Below are 19,789 nucleotides of genomic sequence, written 5' to 3' on the forward strand. Positions count from 1 at the left end.
TGTACCTATTTAGTCATGCAACCTTTATCTATATAGGTTAGTAGCTAAGTAGCATAAAGAAGGTTGGCTAACAATCAGCAGTTGTAAGATATAGAAAAAAAGGAGAGAAGCAGATAAGTAAATTAATTTTTCATTGCCATTTTACTGCTTCTGAAAAGTAGCACCTTTTTTTGGATTCTCTTCAGACTGTTCTCATGGAAAATTAAAGTACTGACTGCCAAGCAAGGCAGTGGGGAATTTGATTCCATCCTCCAATTTAGGTTCATAACTTCCTGTATCAAAATCAATAGGCATTAGGCATTTAAATACTTCTGTAGAGCACTTCGGCCAGAGTATAATGATCAGTTACACTGAGAAACAGATGATAAGTTTTAAACCCAATGCTTTTTCAGTCCATACACAGATGGACCTATCCCTTTACTGTTCTCATTTTCTTCTTTCTTGCATATTTTTGTGACATGTAAATTGATGCTGCATAGGGGCACCAGTTTAGGAACTTCTGAAAAACTGACCACATAATATTCTTAGATTTGGCTTGAATTTACCAAACTGTATAGTCTCTTAATTTTCATAACTAGCATATGGGTAACACTTCAAAATTAACATTTATGAAAGCTGGTAAAAAAAACCACAAGTACCTAGTAAAGAGGAAGGTAAAAATGTGGTAGGCTCAACTATAAAAAGACATATGAGAATTTTCATTTCCTCTTTTCATGGAGGAATAGAGAACTGAAGAATGATTTAAAATACTCATCTGCCCTTTGCAACAGCAGTTAAAGAAAAGGTCAAAAGCATTCCGATGAAGCTATAAAATGAAGGCATAATCTAAAAGCATGGGACTAGAAAGGGTCTTAAGAGAGAGGTAAATCCCAGCACTTAATTTGGAATGTTCCTTCTTAAATAAGTACACAGGCATTTTTTTTTTTTTATCAAAAAAGTTTTCTAATCTATATTAAATAGTTGATAATTTTTCACGACTGCTGGAGTCACCCAGACTATGTACAGATAAATTAAATAAGCAAATAGGTGTTTTAAACTCAGATTATAGTAGTGAAATATAAGTGAAGAGAAAAATGATAATTTCATTCCAAAGACTTTTCCAGCTAGTTTAAAAAAAAAAAAAAAAAAAAAAAGGAAAAGGAAAAAGAAAAAAAAAGAGAAAGAAAAAAGAAAAAAGGAGTATATAAATTCTTGTAAGAGAAGAGAACTTGGTGAGACATAATAGAAGAATATCAGGAAATCTCACAAGCACGCTAGCACCTACTTATTCATTCTAGGACTGCAAAACTTCTGAGGAACTGAAGCATACATCCTGTGTGGTCTCGTGTTATTTACTTCAGACAACATTCCTGCCTGCTGCATAAATCTGACCAGCTAAACGTGTGCAGAGCACAAAGTCTCACAGTCCTTCAAGTTTGTACTGAGGATACAGAGTTATGATACAATCACTAGGACATTAAAAGACAGAAACAGCAGAAGGGGCTCTGTAGCCTGTCTTTTGCTCCCACTAGACAGGACAGTAGGAATATTATACCTGCTAAATAGACTGTCAAAAAATACACTGCTTTCTCTGTGGAGCCATGATAAAGTCCACACCGTGCATATTTAGACTGTATAGAAAATCACTGGTCCCACCGATTTCAGCATGCTACTAAGGAGTTGAAAGTACAGAATGCCTTGAGCAAATTTTCATCTCCCTATATGTATTCTCTCATTTTTTTCTTAATATTCTCCCATTTAGGGTGTCAACGAGAAAGTTGCTGTCGGTGCCATGAGGATCAGATTTTAACTCAGATCCCTGGAGGTTGATTGAGACATATTTTTTATTATTATAAAATTGTATTTAAAAAAAAAAGAAGACATTTTATTATAAAATTTCTCTCATCATCTACTATTCTACTTTCTTCATAATTAAAAGAATGAGAACCTTGAACATTGGACTCAAAGCAAAATAGAGACCACAGAACTAAACAATGTCTGATCTCTGTAAAAGCACTTTTCCATTAATGTCATTTTCATTTTTTTCCAGTCTGTCTTGAAAGGTCAGCTCTTCCCAGGTAAGGAAAAGATTTCAATAAAAACTGTACAAAAAACTAAATGGAGCCTTTTCAGACAAGAACACTGTAGATGCTTTTTGATCCATGGCTGGTTGCAGCTGTCATTTGAAAACCTCACATTCTTTGTCCGTTAGGTAACTATCTGAAGTCATTCTCTTTTCCAGGGCAAAGATGACTTTTGTGCATAAATAAATAAATAAATAAATAATGTTGATATCTCCAGAAAATTTGTAGTATATTGAATGGTACATATTCCGTATGTATTGAAAGCCCACATGTAATTAGAGAAGAATTTCATCTTTTCTGACCTTCTTTACTGTTCAAGCTTGGATTGAGGGGGAAAAAAAAAAAAAAAGGAAAAAAAAGAACGAAAGAAAAAGAGGAGTTGGAGAGAGAAAAAATAAAGTAGCTACACAGTCACTACAAACTAAGCATACAGCTATTTTGCCCTCCTAATGAATTTCAGTCTAGAAATACCACTTACTGGTTTCCAGCAAACTTACCCTTCCCAGCTTTGCTGGAGATAAGACATTTAATCTTTATTTATTAATTTATTAATTATTAGGTCCTTCATGTACCTAAAAATCTACCTAAAAAATGTGCCTGACAAACAGACTGATACAATTTTACTGTGATTAAATAAATATATTAAAAGTTAACACTGGCATTTAGTTAGAAACTGCAAGAGAATTTTCAGAGTGTATTTTCATCTAAAAAAGAAAATATATTGCCACAGCAAATTGCCAGTTCTCCTAAAGAAGAATTTACAGAGTGAGACTTTCCTTCCTCTCTGAGGTCAGAAAAAATACTGCTATGTGAACCAATTACTTGTCTGTGATGTTAACCCCCTTCACAAATACTTCTGCCAAGTCTTCAGTTCCAGCCACAGTGCCCTCATTTTTCAAATTCCCAGGCTCAGTTATTTATTCAGGACAGCTCATTTTAACAACTAAATGATTGGTAAAGTCAGACTACATTTAGCCGCTAGCATTCCTTGGATGTCTGACCTGTAGAAGTGCACAAAACGCATTAGAAAACATACAAGCCCTTAGTGGGACTCTGGAAGCTAGTTGCTCTGACAGGCTTTCACTCAGTGTCAATTCAGGGGTCCTGTAAAATCTAAAAAGACATTTACTCCCTTTCTTTTTTTTTCTTTTTTTTCTTTTCTTTTTTTTTTTTCTTGAAATGAACTCTAATACAGCACAATTTCTGAAACACCAGAACATTTCCATAAATCTATTAAAACCATTCAGTGAAATCTCAATCCAAACTTGGCTTTTCCAGATGCCTTCCTATCTGCCAGTTTGTAGACTCACTTCCTCACCATTAGAGAATCACAGAATGGTATCCCGAGTCAGAAGGGACCTGTGAAGGCCACCAGTGCCATGACCTCTGCCCTGGGGAGCCTGTTCCAGGGCCTGACCGCTCTTTAGTGAAAAACCTTTTCCTAATCTGAAATGTAGGTTTAGAAATTGCTGCTGGAAGAATACACCTGAAAAACCAGAGAGATGTAGACAGATGCCACAGTTAATCTCCCATTACAACTATGAGGCTTTTTGTCAGGTGCCTCTCACTGTGTTTTATCCACTGATTCTTATATTCAGAATATGCCCTTTACTTTTCATTTCTTCTATAAACCAGCGTTATCCTTTCATGCAACACTGTCTGAACATATGCTTTTAAAGAAGATTTATCACAGTGAGGTTACTGTGGTATTTCTAGTATAAACTAAGAAATCCTCCAAATGCTCCAAGTGCCAACATTTTCAGAGTAGCAGAAAAACTATATGTTATGTGATAAAAATGCTCTTCTTCATACACACACACACACACACAAATAGAAGAGCATGGAGGCACACTGGGAGGACGGTTAAACCCAATAACCCAGTTCAAAAAGGGATTCTTTGCCTACCCCAACACAGAGTCACCCCAGAAGAGCCATCAGGCTGAAGGTGACACCCTGCACCATGAGTCAGTGAGAGAGGCTCCTTACAGCATCTCACAGGCTGATGGCTATGGGCATGGCTCCAGCTCTGGAAAGTCATGGCAGCAGTGGGGTGTGCTGGGACACAGGTGGTCAGCTACTGGTATAACGTGTTCATCCTGATACGCCAAAGAGGGCTTGAAGCTATTGGTGCTACTATGTTTGCCTCTATGCTATTGTCTGTGTTGATCTCAGAGGCTGTGAGCATCTGTATGTGTTTATGTGTACTGTGCATACTCTTGAGTACCCCTCCTGGGGATAGCACTCATGCTGCTGCCATGCCAGACCTGAGCACACAGAGGTATAGCTGCCTCACCTCCATCAGCCCCTGGATACAGGAGGCTTAACAGCATCTAATAAAATAGAAAATTCAAGATATATCAAAGCATTATGTACTAATACACTGCATGTAAATATTTCACAGAAACAGAAGTAAAACCAACTAAAACTTTTCTCTGTAAAGTTTGAAGGAAAACTTAAAAGTGAAGCTACTGTATTGTTTCAAGACTAAAACCAGTAAAGGAAAAGAATAGGAATAGAAACCATTAGTGCAATCAGCTTTCATGCTGATTACAGATTTTGTATCCATGATTAACTTACTAAGTGTGAATTACTTTTTTTTGGGAGGGGTGGTACTACAGAAGAAACAAGAAAAAAGGAATCTGCTGAATCAGATCTTTGGCGGATGCTTTAGTCAGAGCAGTAGAGGAGTTTTCAGTAATTAATAGCCAGCTGCACATTTTGATATAATGCCAGATAGGGTCCTGCGTCATTAAGTATTATAGAAACAAGTTACTATTTATCAGGTAATGGTCCAGGAAAATAAAATCTTTGAAAAACAGAACAGTTTTCTTAAGACACAAAGGTGTATCTATGGAGTAAATTGATGCTTACTATTTTATTACATTAAAAAATTAAGTATCTTGAATGACATTTTTTTGTACAAAATGTTCACAAACAGGAGAGAATCTATTAGTAATCTATATTTACATTTCAAAGACAGTTCTTTTGATAAAACTAGCAACACTTCAGTAATTAACATTCTTTGATATTTCCTTTAAGATGTGATTTTTCAACTATTTATGTCTTTGCCTAAGATTAGCCATCCAGTCAGAAATTGTTCTTCCTGATTGTTTGCCCAAAGGTAGTTCATTACTGATACAGCTCCCATGAAACAACAGAATGTTTAAGTCCATTCACATTCCCCACAAATGATCTCCATATGAACACCACACATTTTTTGAAGTACTTAGCTATAAATTTGAAGGATAGATTCCTAGGAATGCAGAGCACATCTAACTGCAAAAGCTCATTTGCAACTGGATGAAGTTTGTAATGTTGAAGTATTGAAAATATCAGACAATTAAACTTTGGATACTTCAAATTACGTGTTGCACGCTAGTAGATGTCTCTTCATACTCCAAACCCCCTTCTGGAAAATCAGTCTAGGGAAATTCTGTGAGTACTAATACAGCACATCGTGTAACCTTTGTGAAGCTGATAGGCTCTACAATAGGAAGAGATAAGGAAATCTCATGAATAGTCCATTTGGAATCTGTGACGGGTTTGCAATGACTAAATTTAAGGAAAAAGTGCAGGGCTGTTTACTGAACAATATATTGTGGTCAACTGCCAGTGCAGCTAAGGTCCTGTAGATACTGTAGTATGCCTTCATGCATTTAAAACATAAGTATATGAATGCCAAACTTAAAGTCACCATATGGTACAATTCACCAGAACTGTAGTATTTTATAAAGTTTGGATCTTTGGAAACTTTTTAAAACACAATTACATTTGTTTTCATATAATCTCATAGACAACAGTTTTGGTGCTGCTTTTTGCAACAAAAGTGAATTTTATGTGGTGCTAAATTTATTCAAACAGCTGCATGCAAAATTATGCCCTAGTACATTCTGTAGTCTTTAATGGGAGGAAATGGGGATTCTATTAGACACCCTTTTTACGACTACTTGATTTGCATGTGCACAACAAGCTCATGGGTATGTAAGTGGTTATTTTCAAAGAGTATGATGATAGGGGATGTGAACACCTGAGATTTAGAAGCCAAGTAGTTGGTCTAGATTTGGTCAGGAAAATATTTGAATGGTTTTAAAGAGATGCATAAATATTTTAACTGTGAATCATATTAATAACGTTATGTCCCACTGTACGGAGTGGGACAAAATAAGGATAAACAGTTATGTAGGAATTGTCTTCAGAAATGGGGTTAGAAGATTTTTGGCTTTATCACAGAATCACAGAATGGTCAAGGCTGTCATGCACCTTTGGAGGTCATCTTATCTAGTCTCTGTGCTCAAGCAGGGATACCTAGAGCCAGCTGACTTTTGAAGATCTCCAAGGAGACTCCATAACCATTCTGGATAAGAAATTCCAATGCTCCATCACCTGCACATGACAAAAGTTCTTCCTGATGTTCAGAGGGTGTTCCAGTTTGTGCCCATTTCCTCATGTCCTGGCACTGGGCACCACCAAAGACACCATGGCTCCATACACTTTGCAAATTCCCTCCAGGCATTTATAGACTCTGGTGAGATTCTCTTAACCTTCAGCTCGAGCAGTCCCAGCTCTGTCAGCCTCTCCTCACAGAAGAATTACTCCAGACCCTTCAGCATCTTAGTGGCTCTCCATTGGATTCTCCAGTATGTCTAGGTCTCTTTTGTACTGAAAGCCCACAGCTGAACACGAGTTTTGCCTCATTACTGATGAGTAGAGAGGAAGGATCACCTTTCTTAATCTGCTGGTGATACTTTGCCTTATGTAGTCAGGAATACAGTTAGTGTTCTTAGCAGTAAGGGCACATGGCTGACTCATGTTCAACATGATGTCCACCAGGACTTCTGGGCCCTCCTCTGCAGAGCTGCTTTCCATCTGAGCGATCCTCTACATGCACTGGTGCCTTGGTGTTTTTCTACTCCAGTTACTCTTCCCTACACTTCTCCATATAGAGCTTCATGAGGTTCATATGTCCAATTCCCTACTGATGGCTGTACAGCCCTCTGGTCAGTCAGCCAATCACCCCAGTTTTGAGTCATCCATGACTTTACTGAGGGTGTTCTACCTCAATGCTTATATCATTAATGAAGATATTAAACAGGATCAGACTCAGTACAGATCCTTGGGATTTTCGCTCCTTACTTTGCACTCTGTTCCTCATATAACAGAATGTTGCTACTTAATGAATTCATTGCCAAAAGATGTTGCACATAGCTTCCAGAGGAGACTGGACAAATACTTAAGAAATTTTTGGGCTTAAAATAATTTGAGTAGGAAGGCACTTGTGGGAAGTCTCATACAACATTTTCCAGAATACCAGACTACAGATACCCTTGGTTGCAGCCATTCCATCCACACATACAGCAAGTCCACTTTTACAATATAGCTTGAATATAAACAATAATCTTGAACTAAAACACCTTTATCTGGAAAATACGAGAAAAAATAAAGTTATGTTTCAGGCCACACCACAGGCACTTTCTGCCTGTGAATTTCCTCCTCACCCCTCCCTTGTTTTTATATGAAACTCTTTGAATTAGGAATTACTTTCTATGACTGTGAACAATTTGTACATTGAAAAAAAGATTATTATTGATTTTGATCTTTACAGTCAACTGTAATAATAAAGAACATTAAATTTCTTAAGAACAGCCACTACCCCTCCATAAAATTAGTATGAATTAAAGATTTTATATTTTTTGAACACTGATATTTTCGTAGAAAAATATAATAATGAATCAATTGTTTTTTATTGAAGTCAAGTACCCTGGAAAAATTGCATAAATAAAAGGAATAAGTAAGAAAAATAAAGCTTTTTCATGAAAGAAATATTTTGAATAATGAGCTATTCATGTAAATATGTAACTGTATTTAAGATAGTAAGTTCCTGATTTCTCTTTAAAATAGCATGTCATACATTTGCATCACAGTATTAAATTACACTGGCAGTAAGAAACTTTGAACTGTGAATCAAAGCTACTGCTGGAATGGGTGTTGCATGTTAAACTTCATTTTCCTGCAAAACAACTAAATGCAGAAAGGGATGTATCATTTTTAAGCCAGTAGGGTGTAAAGGAGAGGGGAATGGTTGAATTCCTGTACTTTAAACAAGATGTAAAATATGCATTACTCTTTCAATGTTAGAAGCTGTCTTGTTCATCTTAGCTCCATCAGTGACATTCATAGAAAATCACTGTGTCTGCAGGGGAAATCTGGGGAATATTCAAATTTCAGATAAATCCACAATCTTCCTAAATGAACTGTCACAGAAGACATTTGGGTTGCGTACTACTTCCTGTGATTCCTTCCCAAATCTAGATCTAATGAGATTTGTGCAACAGAATTGTACCAAGGAGGACTGGTGTGAAACATACCAAGCAAGATGCCAGTAAGATGGTAACAGTGAATAAAGTTGTGACTCTGAACGCCTGCAAATTAATTCATCTCTAATACATACTCCTTTCTGTAAGCCACCCTGTAGTTCAGTGTTTTACATATGTTAATGTCATGCTGCATACTGCTGAACTATGGAGTATTTTCTACTATTAAAAAGTACCAAAATTAAGGCACTAGGTTGAGAGAAAACATGTTTTACTATTTCTTCCACAGGTTCTACACAATAGAAGTTCTTTTGATACAGTTTTACCTATTAAAGCTATGCAAGGATTGTTTATACTTGTATAAACATTATAAACATTATTTCATTATTATAAACATATACTTGTGAATACCTTTTTTTCCTTTTTTTTTTATTGTTGTTGCTGTTATATTGTTTGAAAATGTTGGTACATCTTTTCTTCCAAGTAGGATTTTTAATAGCAAAATTAAGACATAGATAAATATAAAATAAACATTAAAACAGACACAATTTTGGTGTTCTGATTACTGATGAAGAAACAGGATTGATGGACCACTGAAAAGGGAAATGTTCTTTTCCAACTACTGTCATACTGTTTTTTTTACCTTCCAATAGTAACACTTTGAATAGATCTTATGTTCCAAGCTATTGGTAGCATAATCAAATGGTGTGAAGAAACCTTAGTAGGTGAGCCCTCTCAGGTGTGTGGAATACCCCACTAACTTCGAGGTTTATAGTCTATCTTTCTCTCAGAATATGGGTTTTCTTGGTGTGTGTCACAAGTCACATCAGATCTAGAATTGGGAAAGAACCACAACAAGTTGTAGAACGTACACTTTCATGATTTTTTTAAAAAATGCTAACAATCTGAGATTGTATCTGTTGAAGAAAATTATGATGATGGGAAGTACCCCAGAGTGAGAGAACTAAACTGAAGAAACCTGAGACTCATGTCTTAAATGTAGTTACAAATATTTGGTTGAGCAAAAAATATGTTATATACTTGACAAAGTGATTGGTATGAAGCCCTTACAATGTTTCAGCCATTTTTCTACTTTTCTGTAAATTGCAATAAACCCATTATAATTATCAACATCATACTTCATAACATATAGTCTTACATTTGATTACACCCCTCTAAACAGCATTCTGATCCATGAGCTACTTTGTGTATAACCCAAAACACATTCTAAATTAATAGAAAGCTGTGTGGGAACCTGAGAATTCTCATATATTCTTTCCCATCATAAAAAATCTGCATTTAAGGAGAAGCTATGGTCAAATGCAAAAGCATAACTTTGCATGCAATCTTCTTAGACAAGACTTAATAAAAACTCAAATATTAGATTGGCATAAAGCTCGGATTTATAATATAAATCTTCTCAAAGCATTCATTTATCTAGGTTGGGGCAATCCCAAGCACAGATACAGGTTGAGTGAATGGCTTGAGGACAGCCCTGAGGAGAAGGATTTGTGTATGTTGATTGATGAATGACTCTGCATGAGCCAGCAGTGTATGCTTGCAGCCCAGGAGACAAACTGTATCCTGGGTTACATCAAGAGAAGAGTGACCAGCAAGTCGAGGGAGGTGGTTCTGCCCTTTTACTCTGCACTCATGAGACCCCACCTGGAGTACTGAGTCATTTCTGGGGCTCCCTACAAGAAGGATATCAAGCTATCCCCTGTGGGGACAGGCTGAGAGCCAAGGCTCTTCAGCCTGTAGAAGAGAAGACTCCAACGAGACCTTACAGCAGCCTTCCAGTAACTGAAGGGGGCCTACAGGAAAACTGGGAAGGGACTTTTTATAAGGACATGTAGTGACAGGATGAGAGAAAATGACATTAAACTGGAAGGGGGTAGATTTAGATTAGATATCAGGAAGAAATTCTCTACTGTGAGGGTCATGAAACACTGGAACAGGAACCTGTTGTTCAAGGCCAGGCTGGATGGGGCTTTGAGCAACCTGTTCTGGTGGGAGATGTTCTTGCCTATAGCAGGGATGTTGGAACTACACAATCTTAAAGGCCCCTTCCAATTCAAACCTTTCTACAATTCTATACTTCTATGATTAATACCATATTGTCAAGAAAAAATAGAATGTGAAAATAGAGGCCAGTGTTACATACCTAATTATTTTTTTAAAATAATATGTAGTATTCAAGTCTCATGCACAGAACAGGCTCCACAAACAGAAGCTCTCATAATCACAGAATCACAGAATTGTAGGAGTTGGAAGGGACCTCCAGAGATCATTGAGTCCAACCCCCCTGCCATTGAACCATTGAGGTTCCCCACACCAGGCCACACAAGTAGGTGTCCTGGTGGATCTTGAATATCTCCAGAGAAGGAGACTCCACAACCTCCCTGGGCAGCCTGTTCCAGTGCTCCATCACCCTCACCATAAAGAAGTTCTTGCGCACCTTTGTGCGGAACTTCCTATGCTCCAGTTCTGGCTGTTTCCCAATAATAGAGTTATTTAAGATTTATGTCTCCTTAAAGTCAGATTTTTTCTTTTTCTCTATCTTTTCTGGTGAAGTAAGCATTAATATCTTACAATATTTTGTGAACTCTCCATATTCAGAATTCATTCTAGTGGGACTCTCATTTTGAAACTAATGTAATATTGGATAATTTATTAAAAACTTGTGAATCTACATGCATATGTCTACTCAGTTCCCTACAGTATAAATTTAAGTGATTCTTTTGTAAGTGAATCACAGCATTTGCATGGATGAAATGCTTAGTTACAGTCTCTTCATTTGTCTATTTAATGGATTTGTTAGAAACCGGGATGCTACAGAAACCACCCAGAGATTTTCTAACTTTATCTAATATCCAGTGTCAATATGCAGAGTTTATAACACAGCCAGTCACTTTGTGTAAGCAACAACAAAACTAATTTGATTATGTTATCAACTTCTCTGTTTAAAATATCACCTACAAAGTGGAAAACAGCTACTCTTGGGGTCAGTGAATGAAAGGCAGGAAGCATGCTGTGGCTCTGATGAGTGTGAGCCTCAGTTCTTTCAAGATCACACACTTGGCTGTGTTGGACATGGGGCTGTTTCTAAGCAGAAACACAAAAAGTATTCAGTGCACTGTTTAACAGAATAAAATAAGCTGGTTAACACAGCATATTTTTTCCTTGAAGGCGAAATGCTTATCCTTGGGAATTTGTTTCGATGTTGAAAAGCCTGCAAAATAATCACTTTACTAATTTTCTTAGGATAACTAAAACAAAATAATTCTGGAATTCCACACCGAATAAAAATCTAGCCACACATAATTTTCAAATTTGCAACCCCAGGTTGGGCACAAGCACGTTAATAATTCACTTGACTTTCACATACACTTAACTAGCTGAGCTTTTGTTGACTTCTGTCAATATTTTCTAAATTTAGAAATTGATTATTACACTGGTTCCAAAAATTTCTTGTGCAGCAAGTGATGATTTATTGGAGTTTACTAAACAACAACAAAGCTGGGAATGTCTGATTAAGCAACAGTAGGGCCACATTTTGTGGGGCAACTGAAAGTGGATGTCTGAATTATTTTAGATTTCCATTTCTTAATCAGTATATTACATTTAAATATGTTAATTCCATTAGCTTAGGTTTCAGGTAAGAGAAATTTTTAAAAAATTCAATATGAGGAAAAAACAAGAGAACTCCACCACACATCTGAGTAAGAAGAAGCTGACAATTTCAAAGCAACAATTTTTCTCAAAGGGATACTAAGGAGCATGAAATATGGACTGAACACAAAGGCAGAAAATGTTAAACTGTATTACTGAGCTAAAATTCTGCAGAATAATAGAGCTACATGCTCTTCTTTAAACTATGATGTACAGTGTGTTAGGCAAACACAGTAAAATTGAACTCACTCTTTCAAATTTCCTTTGACCTGTTTCAGTATGTTGCTGTGTCATTAGCCGTGTCAGACTTTGGAAAGGCATGACCATGTATAACCATTTGGAAATGACTTGCCCTTTGAGTGGCAAGACACATTTATTTCAGCTTGAAGAGAAAGAATTAAATGCCACAGATCTGAGAATTGACCTGAGCCCTATAAGTAATCACTAAGGAATTTAAAAGGGGAAGTAAAGGTGAAACTTAACTCTAGATGATACTGAATCATTTTATAATTATAAAACAAAAGTCATTCAAAAAAATCTCTGTGTGAAGTGGAAAAAAATCTCAACTAAAGAACCAAGACTTAGAAAAAACACTGAACTGATTACTTGGCAATTTTCAAAGACTCTTAAGTAGGACATTTGAGAACTCTGATATTGGTTTTCATTGCTGCCATTTGAAATTAAAGAACCATTTAAATTGACAAAAATATTTTTGATCAAATTTAAAAAAGGATCAGGTATTCAGTGCATTTTGCTCCTGCAGTTATAGCAATCTTACGTAATTTCTCTCAGCAGAAGTCTAGCTAAAACAGTGACTATTTGTATGGTGCTTCTGCAGAATGAATTTTAAACAGCAGCACAATTTTTGCATTTGCTACTAGTTGTCAGAATCTAGCAGGATTTTAAAGAACATTTGGATCATCCTTATGCCATCTTACTCCTTTAAATCAAGCTCTGCCCTAGAACTACCCTGAGTTGATGGATTTCCACTGTCTTTCAACCCCATCACTGTCTTTCAAGTCCTTTAAACTAAAACTCTGTTTAACATCCACTGAAAGCTGATCCATATCTCCCTGAAAACAAAAGACCATTTGCAGAGGAAAATTTTAATTATCTTTATATTTCTTGTAGCAGTGTACCCTGTAACTTTGTTTACATTGATACATGAAATTTTTCTGCAGATAATATGACCAATGATGCTAAATTACTTTGCCTGTACTTTGTTTGTTCCTGCCTCACCGTGACAAGAATACAGGTCCTGTTTACCAGAATGTTAGTCTGGATAATCTGCACATGATTATCTTTTTAATAAGATGTGAATGTCAAGGTCAAGGGCCTAAATCACGACAGAGTAGGAATTAAGTCTCTTAACACTGAAGCAGGTGACTGACGTGTTGCAAAGTTAAAAGGTATCAGTAGGACTAAGAAACAGGAGAAGAGCCGCATGTCACATGGGTCCTTAATAGTGATACCAGCAACGTTAGTGAGAATAATAGCTGCTGACGTCTCAATGAAATTAGCTACAGCAGAGCTGGATTATGAGGCACGGAAATAGTACTAAAAGAACTCAGGACTGGCCTATTAGAAACTAACCTACTGATCACACACACAGCTGAAAAGCCCTACAGAGTACTAAAAGCTGCCTTCTTCTCACCAGTGATAATATAATTTGATACAAACCTGCAGATATTTATAGTCACACTTTAATGCAGAACTAGGGGATGTGAGAGAATAATCATTAAATAAGAATTCAGAAACTTGAGGATAAAAAAAAAAAATCAAGGATACAAAGCAATAGGTTTGCTACCTTAGTATTACTATATTTTCTCAAGAATCTTGGCTCTAAAAAAATTAAAAATAGAAACTCTTTATTAGTTTCCAGTAAATCATTATGTTTGCAATCTTTTATGTATTAGTATCAGTGTTCAGTAATGCTTACAGCAATAATAATAAGGAAAGGTTTAGCAGTGGTATCAATTTTCTCTTCTGAAGAAAAACATAAGTATTTCATAGGAAATAAGAGTAACTGACAATACCACTGTACAGTACTGAAAATAATAAATGTGGGAGATGAAATTAAATTCAGATGGACAACAAATGGACCAAACATTAATGAAAATACTAAAAAGCATTACAAGGGCACTACTTAAACATGACATAAATTATCTGCTTGGAAAGTTATAAGGAAGCTGTTGAACAAACGTGTTTGAAAATGTCAGTTTAACCTTTGTCTGTACTGAGGAAAAGAGAAAGCATTCTTAGATCTTGCCAAATAGACTAGGTAATCAAAATAGAAACTACTTATATAATTGAAGAAATCCAGTATTCTTGTCACTGTATTTGATATATTACTACCTCTCCTGACAGAACACACACAAAAGAACTAAAGTGATATAAAATTTCACCCAAATAAGCCATGAATAATGTAAGAGAAAATTAGGTTGTCAGTGGAAGATATTCAAGTTTGTAGCATCTATTTAGCATGTTAGCAAAGAAAGCCTACTGTATTTCTTTCAATTACCCAGTCTCCTAGAAAACATTAGAAAGCAGAAAGTTCTGAGTTTTTTTGTTTGTTTGTTTGCTTGTTCCATACGCTTTCAATAATAACAGAGACATTCTTAACAGAAATAATACTTTTATTAAATCTATGATGGACAGAGATATTCAGAACTTTGTATACTGTGGAGCATTTAACAGATTATTATATTCAGATTATTTTATAGAGATATTTCTTGACAGATCTGACTGGAAATACTTGAAGTACATACCAGAGTTAAATTGAAAGCTACTGAAATTATAATCAATTTTGGAATGTGATTTTGCTTGATCGTGCCCCAGTTTTTGGGTTTTTTTTTTTGTTTTTTTTTTAATCCATATGAGAAACAAGGCCCATGTATTAAAAATTGTATTATAATGTGACATAGAAATGGGAAGTTTGCAAATACTACTGCTGAAGTAACTGGATTTTAATTCAGCTATTCCATTTTAAAAACTAAGAATTAATTTGGATTATTCATAAATTATTTTTAATCTGTTTTTCTCACCAAGATGAAAACCTGTTGAGATAAGAAGCTGCTGCTTATTAAGCATGATTTATTAAACAGCTTGCTTGTGAGACAATAGGGTCTATATTTAATTCCTTCCGCAGTTTGCACATTGACCTATTCACCTCGATATAGAACAATACGAGAGTACTATACATAAAATTTAACAACTCAGAGAAAAGAACAGAAAGATGGCCACATTTGATTAGTCTATAACCTAGTGTTTTGGGCACACTAAAGAACTATGGAATGGAGAAAAATAAGAATCCTTTAAGAGTCCTAGTTCTGGTTGGAAAGGATGCCATCAAAATTTTAAATTCTTGTTCGAAGCTGATAGACTGCTGCAGAAGAGAACTATTTCCTCCTATGCATAATTTTTTTAGAAGCTGAAACTAACCATGCAATGTAAGCCCCATTTGCTATGCGTGTTGACTGAAGCCATATTTACAAAGAACATATGATTTAACAAAATTCCTTTTGACAGCTTGAAACAGAATTTCCCTATTGGTACTGATACCACTTTCATAGGTTTAAATGACTTTTTGAACCACCTTCACAAATCGGCTTTTAGATTAATTATCGATTTTGTTTGTGCTTATATCAATTTCAATTTTCTCATTTTAGTCATTTTTAAGTAAAGTGACTGATACACCAACTTAATTGCAGGCAGGTATTAATAAATTATTTTAAGGACAATATTAGTAATGAAAATAAAAAGCAAACCTATATAGTATCAAAAGATAATTTCAACTAAATTTACATTTACACATAGATAGTGTTTATATTAGGAACAGAATACTTAAAGTACTTGAAATATATCAGTGGTGTTATTAAAGCAGTTATACTAGATGCTCATTGCTCCCAAAGTTTATTCCACAGAACCAAAAGGTGTTAGTGTTTTTATAAGTGTAGCAGAACTCACAAGATATCTTTTGGAGTTGTCTTTCAGAAGGAAATCCAAATGTGACTGAAAGTTTTAGAGTGACAAAAAATGTTAAATGAATTTATTATCTAGAAAGATGTTTAACGTCAGAAGCAACCTTCTGGGTGATACGATCTACTCCCTTGGTGTCACAAGGTCCACATCACACCACCCTTCTCACAACTATTTTTAGCGTGCAGCAGTCAATTACTTTCATACTTTCCTCCAATATGCCATTGGAATGCTGTTCCAGAGTCTCACTTGTTTGACTGTTTAGAAGTACTCTAATTTCCAGCCTAAAGGTCCCAGTGGCCAATTAAAATACATTGATCTGTTGTGTTGTGCCAACACAACTCTATCACAGAAATACTAGAAAATCGTATACAACTGTAGCAACATTTTCCTGCAGATGTTGACTTAACATGCTCTTGAAACTCTGCAATGATAAAGGATTGACAAGGATTGACATTCATCTCACCATTTTTTTATCAACATTTATTTATTTATTTATTTATTTATTTATTTATTTATTTAAAAGAATCCTGTTGGGGTTTGCAGCTCATCATCTCCCATCACTGCACATAGAAGTCTAGAATACAGTCCCCTGCCCTTTGACATTTAATTTCACAGCACATAAGGAATTCTGATATTCTACAGCTGAAAACGCCTGCACAGAAGCAAATGCTTTGTGGAACACATTGTAATCTCTGTAAGATTAGTGTCACTGAGTTCCTTGTCTTGACTTCTTAGGTATACAAAATGAATTTAGCAAAACTAAATTCATTAAAAAATATTTTTGCCCTGAAAATGAAATTACATCAATTCACATAAAGATCTTAGAGTTCTGTTTCATAAAAAGTCTCAGTGTACTTCTCATTTATGATCTTACAAGACACTCTGAACAGTAGATAAAATATCTTACTTATTCTTCTGGGCATTTAATTATATTTGATCTTTCTTTAAGGTATCTCCTAAAATACATTAATATTAACAAAACATCAAAGTTCCTTTTGATAACAAAAACACAATACCTCTTACAGCCTGTAGTGGACACTATTAATAACATAAATCCCATTCCAACTGCATTGATGTTCTCAGCTTATGTTCATGAACAAAATACCCAGGACGCAGAAGTCCCTTCCAGAGGGAGAATGCAAAGTGAAGGCACGTCCTTACCAAAACTGTTTTGTTTTGTTTTGCTATTTGAGGAGGGGTAAGGTAGATCTATATAAATGTAAGTATGTAAATGCAAGTCCCAAAGTGTTTCTCCCTGACCAGCATTCTGCTTCTGTTTCCTCAGCTGATCCAGTGAAATACCTGTGAATATACAGGCAGCAAGTTGCATCTTGGGAAACATACTGCTGCAAGTATCCTTAGATAGTATTTCACAGAATCACAGAATCGTAGGGGTTAGAAGGGACCTCCAGAGATCACTGAGTCCAACTCCCCTGCCAAAGCAGGTTCTCTACACCAGATCTTGAATATCTCCAGAGAAGGAGACTCCACCACCTCCCTGGGCAGCCTGTTCCAGTGCTCCGTCACCCTCACCGTGAAGAAGTTCTTACGCACATTTGTGCGGAACTTCCTATGCTGCAGTTTCTGGCCGTTTCCCTTTGTTCTGTCTCCACACACTGCTGAAAAGAGTCTGGCCTCACCACTCTGCCCCCCACACCTTAGATATTTATAGCCTGGATCAGGTCCCCTCTCAGTCTTCTTTTCTCAAGGCTAAACAGACCCAGTTCACTTAGCATTTCTTCATAGGGGAGATGCTCCAGGCCCTTCACCATCTTTGTGGCCCTCCGCTGGACTCTTTCCAAGAGATCTCTGTCTTTTTAGTACTGGGAAGCCCAGAACTGGACACAGTACTCCAGATGAGGCCTTACCAGGGCAAAGTAGGGGGAGAGGATCACCTCCCTCAACCAGCAGGCAACGCTCTTTAATGCACCTCAGAGTGCCACTGGCCTTTTTGGCCACGAGGGCACACTGCTGGCTCATGGCCAACCTGTTGTCCACCAGGACACCCAGGCCCCTCTCCACAGAGCTCCTCTCCAGCAGCTCATCCCCCAACCTGTACAGATGCCTTCAATTATTCCTCACTAGATGCAAGACTCTACACTTGCTTTTATTAAACCTCATCTGGTTTCTTACTGCCAGCTCTCCAGCCTGTCCAGGTCTTGCTGAATGTCAGCACAGCCTTCAGGCGTGTCAGCCAATCCTCCCAACTTCGTATCATCAGCAAACTTGCTGAGGTTGGCCACTATCTCCTCATCAAGGTCATTGATGAAGATGTTGAACAAGACCGGACCCAACACCGACCCATGAGGAACACGTCTAGTTCCAGGTCTCCAACCGGACTCTGCACCGCCAACGGCTTCTGTGCTCTGCCAGTCAGCCAGTTCTCAACTCACCTCACTGTCCACTCATCTATCCCACACTTCCTCAGCTTTGTTATAAGGATGTTGTGGGAGACAGTGTCAAATGCCTTGCTGAAATCAAGGCAGACTACATCCACTGCTCTCCCCACATCCACCCAGCATGTGACAACATCGTAAAAGGCTACCCGGTTGGTCAAGCATGACCTCCTCTGGTGAACCCATGCTGACTACTCCTGATAACCTCCTTCTCTTTCAGTTGTCTGGAGATGGCATCCAGCACAAGCTGTTCCATCACCTTTCCAGGGACAGAGGTGAGGCTGACTGGCCTGTAATTACCTGGATCTTCCTTCTTGTCCTTTTTGAAGACAGGAGTGACATTGGCTATCCTCCAGTGTTCAGGCACCTTCCCCATTCTCCAAGACCTCTCAAAGATGACAGAGAGTGGTTCAGCAATCTCTTTTGCCAGTTCCCTCAGCACCCGTGGATGCATCCCATCGGGTCCCCTGGATTTATGAACATTGGTGTTGCCTAGGCACTCTCGGAACACCTCTTCCTTCCTAAAGGGAAGTCTTCCATCCCCCACACCCTCTCACTAACCTCCAGGGTTCGGAATTCCCGAGGCAGAACTTTTTCACTGAAGACAGAAGCAAAGAAGGCATTCGGTATCTCCACCTTCTCAGCATCCCCCATTACCAGAACACCCCCCTCACTTAGTAGGGGAGCCATATTCTCCCTAGTTTTCCTTTTACTGTTAACATACTTTAAAAAGCCTTTTTTATTATCCTTTATCACCTTTGCCAGATTCAATTCCAGGTGGGCTTTAGCCTTCCATATTTCTGAAATATAAAAATTTTTATCTAGAGTACTGCATAAGAAGTTAAATAGTAAGAATGGATGGAAGATGGGAGAGGGCAGCGGTGAATGGAGAATAAAGATTTGAATGAAGGATGGAAAGGGAAAAAAAGAGAATCTTGAAGTTAGCCTTTATCTTTGTTTTCCTTAGGGTTTTGTTTGTTTGTTTCCAGATTCAACCACCTCTCTGGTCAAACCCTTTATAAACAGAGTTCTTACACTAAATCCTAAATTAGGAGTATTTTGGTGGATTGACATGTATTCTATTTCAGTAAGTGGATTCATTTTGCCTCTCAGAAAAAAAAAATATCTGTATGATTCTGTATAATGATTCTATATAATGATTCTGTATAATGAACACAAGGCCCTCAGTATCTGATCTATTTGTGTAGGATTTTTCATAAATGTATTATGCAAAACTCTTAAAACTTTTATTCATTTTCACTTTGCAGAGGATAAGCAATGGTCTGAATCATCATCTCTAAAATCCTTCTTCTACTTCATGGAACAAACAAGTGTGCCTCTTGCTTGTACAATCCCTATCTTATTA

General features: G+C 36.9%; 1 protein-coding gene across 7 annotated transcripts in view; it reads right to left on the minus strand.

Annotated features, from left to right (window-relative positions):
- Positions 1-19,789, minus strand: part of PDE4D (phosphodiesterase 4D) — a 594,225-nt gene that overhangs the window by 233,355 nt on the left and 341,081 nt on the right. The gene's annotated exons all lie outside the window — the stretch shown is intronic.

The sequence above is a fragment of the Meleagris gallopavo genome, chromosome Z, assembly GCF_905368555.1.
Source record: "Meleagris gallopavo chromosome Z, MGAL_WU_HG_1.1, whole genome shotgun sequence".
Classification (NCBI taxonomy): Eukaryota; Metazoa; Chordata; class Aves; order Galliformes; family Phasianidae; genus Meleagris; species Meleagris gallopavo.